The sequence below is a fragment of the Lactuca serriola genome, chromosome 7, assembly GCF_051521515.1.
Source record: "Lactuca serriola cultivar US96UC23 chromosome 7, Lser_US96UC23_V15, whole genome shotgun sequence".
In the NCBI taxonomy this organism is placed as follows: Eukaryota; Viridiplantae; Streptophyta; class Magnoliopsida; order Asterales; family Asteraceae; genus Lactuca; species Lactuca serriola.
In genome coordinates, this window is record NC_136414.1 from 163,642,341 (window position 1) to 163,649,092 (window position 6,752).

Here is a 6,752-nt window from a genome sequence, read left to right on the forward strand (position 1 = left end):
ATTAAAATCTCAAAAAAAATTGTTTTGATGTGACAGCCTGCACACGAGAGCCAGGTGAGACCAACCCCACCCCCATGTTATATTGAAATAAAAATAGAATGGTATAATTGAAAGGAGAATGTTGTTGATTCAGGGTAAGTATGAGAGTGGTGAAGCTCCATGGAAGGGGGTAAGAGATAGATGTTGAAGTGAGAGGGCATTGTTCCAAGATCGACTTGCAAATGCAGATAAAGCTTACACACACACACACGTACGTACGTCATTGGTTTGTATCTTGAAACTCAATGTTGTTGTTTTAATATTCAATTTAAATTGTTGTAGTTATCACTTTAGTTGTATCTGTACTGTTGATGTTGGAATTTTGATACAAAGTGTATTGCCTTTATGTGTTAGCCCGTAAAGTACAAAATCTTTTTCAAAATAGATGTGTGATTTTGTTGCTGCTCTGATGCTACTGCTACTGCCATTGTTGATTTTGTTTTTTTATACATTTATGATGTGTATGAGTTTGTTGTTTTAGGTGATTTTTACAATATTTTGGCTGTCATTATAAATATATGAAAAAAATAGATATATTAGTTGTTTTTTGTGTGGAAATGATTCCCTTTTATGTTAGATTGGGAATCATTGGATAATAGCAAATTTCCTATATTTGGTTGAAAACATGCAGACAAACTAATTTGATTCATGGGTTGGCAGAAATACAAGTTTCACAATATTCAACAAGTGTTGCATTCTTCATTTCAATTGTTAGAAGAGGAAAAGAAAGCTCAAGCTGAAAGAGATAAGATGCTGCAAATCCAAGTGTTGCATTCTTCATTTCAATTATTAGTTGTACTACTAATGATGGAAGCTACTAATAAAGGAAATGGAAGAAGCCGTATGAAATAGATTTTTTGTATGAAACACAAAGTAGATTAGATGAACGCGAATTTATATATTGTAAGAAATAGAACTTTATGACACTAAATTTTATGCAATGGATAGTATTATTTGTATATGGTATTTTATTTCTATTATTTAAAAATTTAAAAATATCTAAATATATTTTTTAAAACATTTAAATTTACGATACGCAAAAATGTGTGTCATCTTCATTTATGACATAGCCTTTTCTTGACATGATTTTAATGATACGCGTTGCGTGTCATAAATGTGTGTCATAAATGCGCGTTATCTCTCGTTATGACAGGGCCTTCCTTGACGCGCAGTTGCGCGTCTTCTGAGCGTTTTACGACACGCATTGCGCGTAGTAAAAGGTTGTTTTTCTAGTAGTGCATGAAGTCTATACCCCACACATTGAATGTTTCACAAACTAAGATGGGGGTAAGGGGCATTTGATTACTAGAACTTATGACCCTTGATTTTTGGCACTAATCACAATGTGTATATAGCACAAAAGAATCATGAAAAATGGTAAGCCTATAAAATCCGCTATCTAAGACTTTTCTGGCTATCCTTTGGGGTCCGAAATGACCTCCACAAGCATAGGAATGACAAAAGTTAAGTATGAATTGTACCTCATTTTTCTCAACACACCTTCGGATCATTTGGTCCGTGCAGTACTTCCAAAGGTATGGCTCATCCCATACATAACTCTTTTCCTCCTTGATTTTGTCCTTTTGCCAACGTGTGGATTCCAGGGGATACTGATTCGTGACCAAGTAATTGACTATATTTGCATACCATGGATCTTCCTTAGTAACGAACAAATTCTCATCCAAAAATGTGTCACGGATTGGTGTGGTGTCTTCGGGTGTTATTATATGACTTAGATGATCCGCAACCAAATTCTATTTCCCACTTTTATCCTTGATCTTTATATCGAAATCTTGCAAAAGCAACATCCACCGTATTAACCTCGGCTTCACATCATTCTTGATTAGTAAGTGCTTTATAGTTGCATGGTTTGAATAGATAATCACTTTGGTCCCGAGAAGGTATTGTCAGAACTTCTCTAGTGCAAAGACAATAGCCAACAACTCTTTTTTTGTTGTGGTGTAGTTACTTTGTGCATTATCAAGGATCTTGGACGCATAGTAAATGACATGATGAGCTGGTCCACCTTTTGTTCTAAAACTGCCCAAACCACGGTATTGCTAGCATCGCACATGATCTCGAATGGAAGATCCCAATTCGGCGGTTGAATGATGGGGGCAGATGTCAACAAATCGTTCAAACGATCAAATGCACTTTTAGATGCATCACTAAACTCGAACTCGACCTCTTTTTGTAGAAGTTGGCACATCGGCATTGTGATTTTGGAAAAGTCTTTAATGAATCGACGATAAAAACCTAGATGGCCAGGAAAGAACACATTTCCCGAAAATTTATCGGGTAATGTAAGCTCTTAATGACATCAATTTTGGCCTTTTCTACTTCTAATCCTTTTTGAGACACCACATGTCCAAGTATCAAGCCCTTGTCAACAATAAAATGACATTTTTCATAATTAAGGACTATATTTGTGTCAATGCACCTTTGTAAGATTTTGGTGAGATTTTGCAAATATTCGTTAAAAAAATTTCCATAACCAACGAAATCATCCATGAAAACCTCTATGATATTTTCAACATATTTTAAAAAAATATGCTCACCATGCATCTTTAAAATGTTGTAGGTGCATTGAACAAACCGAAGGGCATGTGTCTATATGCAAAAGTGCCAAAAGGACATGTGAATGTGGTTTTCTCTTGGTCTTCTAGGGCGACGGAAATGGTAAGGGGAAATGGTCTAGGGCGACGGAATTTGATGAAATTTAGAAAAACCATCACGACAACAATAGTGCTACTTCCCGACCAATCTTTCAAGCATTTGATCGATGAATAGTAAGGGGAAATGGTCTTTCCATGTGGAAGCATTCAACTTCCTATAATCTACGCAAACTCTCCACCCGTTATGCACATGGGTGGGTATCAAATACTTTTCGGAGTTTTTAACAACTATGACTCCGGAATTTTTTCAGAACAACTTGTATAGGACTTACCCACTTACTATCAGAAATGGGATTGATTACACCTGCTTCTAAGAGCTTCATGATCTCCTTTTTCACCACCTCCATCATGGGTGGATTTAGTCTCCTTAGAGTTTCGCAGGTTGGATTAAACTCCTCTTCCATAAATATTTTATGCATGCATAATGATGGACTCAACCCTTTTATGTCCGCGATGGTCTAACCAAACGCTTCATTGTACTTTTTCAAAATTTCAACCAACTCTTTTTCTTTTTCTTTTGATAATTTGGTTGAAATTATCACCAGTAATGTCTCTTCCTCTCTAAGATAAACATACTTGAGACGATCGGGAAGAGTCTTCAATTCAAGAATCGGTGGTTGCACTATAGAAGGAAGGAGTTTCGCATCGGATTTTTAAGCTTCATGCAGGGTGGTTTAACTCTCATAGGTTACGCTTTTTCCAAAGAGTTGATTGCTTCGATCAACTCATCCTCTAAAGTATACTTCTCAACTAGACTCTTGATCCCTGTCTCATCAAAATGCTTGCTCAAGATGGTGGTTAGCATATCTTTGCTTGACAACTCAAAACAATCATTAGTACATGAATAATAACATCTATGAAGTTTAAGGAATGAATATCACTAGGATAACGCATGGCTTCAAAGATATTAAAGTTTATCACCTCATTATCGAACTCCATGGACAAAGTAACATTTACTACATCTATTTTTGTTTTTTCGGTACTCATGAAGGATCTCCCCAAAAGTATGGAACTCGAAGGTCAGGTTTGTCATGGATCGAGCTAGGGATTGGTGGGAGGAGGTCAGTTACGCATTAGGAGGCCCAACCATTGCGACCATGACCTGGCCAGATTTCATGACCTGATTCCGATCCGAGTTTGCACCCGCTGTGGAGATTCAACAGTTAGCCAGAGAGTTCCTGGACATGAGACAGACGACTGAGACTGTGGTGGAGATCACTGCTAAATTTGGGGAGAGGGATTTGTTGGTGCCCCAGTATACATCTGATCAGGAGATGAAGAAGACTCGATACCACGATATGTTGAGGCCGGAGATCAGGTAGTTTGTTAGTTACTCGGCGTGCCCGACACCGGACGACATGATAGCTAGGGCACGCGAGAGGGAGATTGATATGGAGTATATAAGGAAGAGGAAGGCAGAAGCTGGGAAGACAGGAGGGGTCTCTACAAAGAAACCCAAGGGATTCGACTCGATGTCGAAGGGCTATCAGGTTTGGGGCCGCTGTGGGAAATGCGGCAAGCCACATAAGGGAGATTGTAGGCTGAGGAGCTCAGGCTGCTACAAGTGTGGCACAACCGGGAACTTTAGCAAGGATTGTACCGCTCCCACTCCTACCATTCTGACATCAGATCTGATTTGCTTCCATTACAATCAAAAGGGCCACAGAAAGCCCTATTGTTCGAGTTTAGCATCAGTTGCGCCAGTGGTGGCACCGGCTCCAGCGACCCTGCGGATCACAGACGGCCGGCAGGGCAAGACGGATGCTCCAATGGTGAGGAGTCGAGCCTTTCAGTTGATCGTCAAGGAGAAGTAGGTTGCACCAGATCTGGTGATGGGTATGTTTCTTTCCTTTAACTTTTATTTTACGTTATGACATTACTTACATTTTTATATGTCTTGTTTTAGGATCGTTCCTCGTGAACGATATTCCTGTTTGGGTGTTATTTGAGTTGGGGGACACCCGATCTTTCATATCTCTTGTGCTCAGCAAGAAGTTTCTTGAGTCTTCGAGCATATTAGACTACCCACTAGAGGTGGAGATTACAGATGAGCGGTCCGTTCAGGCATCGAGGGTTCATCGAGGTTGTGTTTTGAGGATGTATGATGAGTGCTATGCTATCAACTTGGTTACCATCCCTTTGCGCGGGAACAAAGTCATAGTAGGGATGGATTGGTTGAGCCCCAATGGGGCAGTGTTTGATTGTGAGCACCAGCTGCTACGAGCACAGACCCCAAGTAAAAGAGAGTTGGTAGTCCAGCGGGAGTGAGCTCAGCGCGACCCCGTTTTATGTTCCAATGCTAGGGCCAGATGTAATCTCCATCAGGGTTGCTCAAGGTTTGTCGCTTACATTATGGATACACGGGAACAGGTTAGAATGACGATTGATAAGGTACTAGTTATTCATGAGTACCCAGATGTATTTCCGTAGGATCTACCTGGGGTGCCTCCGGAGAGGCAGGTGGAGTTTTGGATGGATCTGGTTCCCGATGCAGCTCTCATAGCCAAGGCACCATATTGATTGGCTCCGCCAGAGATGTAGGAGTTGTCTACGTAGCTGCAGGAGCTGTTAGACAAGGGGTTCATCCGGCCGAGTAGCTCGCTATGGGGTGCACCGATCCTGTTTGTGAAAAAGAAGGATGGGTCGCACCTGATGTGCATAGACTACCGAGAGTTGAACAATAAAACGGTGAAGAAGCGTTACCCACACCCAAGGATCGATGATCTATTTGACCAGCTTCAGGGGGCGTATTGGTTTTCCAAGATTGATTTGCACTCAGGATACCACTAGATGAGGGTCATGGAGGAGGATATGCATAAGATAGCCTTCCAGACTCAATATGGGCACTGCGAGTTTATGGTGACGCCTTTTGGGCTCACTAATTCCCCGGCCGCATTCATGGACCTCATGAACCGCATGTGCATGCCGATGTTAGACCGGTCAGTGATAGTGTTTATTGATGATATCCTGGTCTACTCCAAGACCCAGGAGCAGCATGAGGGGCACTTGCGAGAGGTTTTAGATACCCTGAGGAGGGAGACCTTCTACATAAATTTATCCAAGTGCGAGTTCTGGTTGCGCGAAGTGCAGTTTCTGGGGCACATTATCAACCAGAATGGTATTCTGATTGACCTGGCGAAGGTGGAGGCCGTGATGAGATCGGAGGTTCCGAGGTCTCCATCCGAGATTCGGAGCTTCCTCAGTTTAGCAGGATACTATCAGAGATTCATTCAGGATTTCTCCAAGATAGCGTTACCCCTGACCGGTTGACAAAGAAGGTTATTGTCTTTCGTTGGGGGCCTGAGCAACAGGGAGCATTCGAGACTTTGAGGTGTAAGTTGTTTGAGGCGTCGATCTTATCCCTGCCCGAGGGCGTTGAGGATTTCATAGTGTGTTGTGACGTGTCTATCTAGGCTTTGGGAGAAATAATGATGTAGAGAGGGTATGTCATCGCCTACAACTTGAGGCAGTTGAAGCTTCACGTGGCGAATTACCCGACGCACGACCTGGAGTTGGCGGCGGTTGTTTATGCCGTCAAGATTTGGCAACACTACCTCTATTGGGTCCGTTGTACCATTTACACGGATCACAAGAGCTTCAGGTACTTGATGGACCAGCCAAATATGAACATAACACAACGAAGGTGGTTGGACGTGGTGAAGGATTACGATTGCGAGATCCTCTACCACCCGAGGAAGGCCAATGTTGTGGCCGATGCACTTAGCCGCAAGGTATTCGTGGCCCCGATCAGAGACATCTTCCTGAGGATGAAAGTAGTGACTCCGCTTTTTGAGCGGATTCGGGAGGCTCAACAGGAGGCTATGAAGGAGGAACACCGGGAGAGTAAGTGTATTGTAGGTCAGATTTCCTCCTTCGACTATGATAGTCACGAGCTATTGACACTCCATCGTAGAGTGTGGGTTCCGTAGTGCACCAAATCCTGATGGAGGAGGCACACAAATCCAGATTTTCTATCCATCCTAGGGCGACGAAGATGTATAGAGATCTCCGTCCTGATTACTAGTGGCCCTGCAAGAA